This window comes from Coptis chinensis, chromosome 6 (genome assembly GCF_015680905.1).
Source record: "Coptis chinensis isolate HL-2020 chromosome 6, ASM1568090v1, whole genome shotgun sequence".
Classification (NCBI taxonomy): domain Eukaryota; kingdom Viridiplantae; phylum Streptophyta; class Magnoliopsida; order Ranunculales; family Ranunculaceae; genus Coptis; species Coptis chinensis.
In genome coordinates, this window is record NC_141461.1 from 64,209,396 (window position 1) to 64,210,357 (window position 962).

The window sequence follows — 962 nt, forward strand, 5'->3', positions numbered from 1 at the left end:
ACCACACACTACACCTCTAGCTACTATTTCACATACACCACCTGACATAATGGGGGAAGAAAGAGAGACTCCTCTCTCCGACTTCTACAAAGCCTTGAGCGATAGCCCTAAATCGTGCATCGTTCTAGCAGACCCAGTGGGGGATTTTCGAATCCCCCCAAACATATTTAATTTGTTACCCGTTTTTCATGGGTTAGACCATGAAAAACCTTATCAGCACATGCGTAGGATTGAACAAGTCCTTACAACATTCCATCATCCTACGGTAGGTGCGGAACAAATTAAACTGAGGGTATTCCCTTTCACATTAGCCGATAAGGCGGCGTCTTGGTTAACTGCCCAAGCGCCTAATTCTGTGGACTCATGGGCTAAACTTGTTCAACTGTTTATGGAACATTTTTACCCACCCCTAAAGACGGATGAGATGTTTTCCAAGATTCATTTTTTCCGACAGAATCCTCATGAATCATTTTCTGAGGCATGGAATCGTTTCACCGATCTCCTTATAGAGTGTCCACATCATAACTTAGCTAAAGACACGTTAGTTTGTGCCTTTTTCAAAGGTCTTCTACACCACCATAAAGAAGTCCTTGACATAATGAATGGGGGTAGTTTCCTAAGTAAAGGAGCCTCGGAGGCTTACAAATTTTTAGAAGACTAAACTAAACGGAATAATAATTGGGGGGGTAGTGATGATATCCCCCGCTCAGCTAGTTCTTCTTCAATAGTAAAGGCCGCCGGTATGTTTGAGACGAAAACCGATCCAGAACTTAAAAATTTACTCGAATCTCTAACTAAAAAAGTAGAGGCTATTTCTGCTCAACAAAAGCCTATCCCCGTCATGAATGTAAACTCCAACCCATGTAATTTCTGTTTGAGTCCAGAGCACCCTGACGATTATTGTCCTCTAGCTTATGAACAACAACCACCAGAACAAGATAATGTTTACTCTATTAATAACT

General features: G+C 41.7%; 1 non-coding gene across 1 annotated transcript; it reads right to left on the minus strand.

Moving 5' to 3' along the window:
• Positions 1 to 424: 424 nt before the first annotated feature.
• On the minus strand, positions 425 to 528 carry LOC147493920 (small nucleolar RNA R71). Its single transcript, XR_015200610.1, has one exon. It is a non-coding gene; the product is annotated as a small nucleolar RNA R71 (small nucleolar RNA).
• Between the last annotated feature and the right edge of the window lie 434 nt (positions 529 to 962).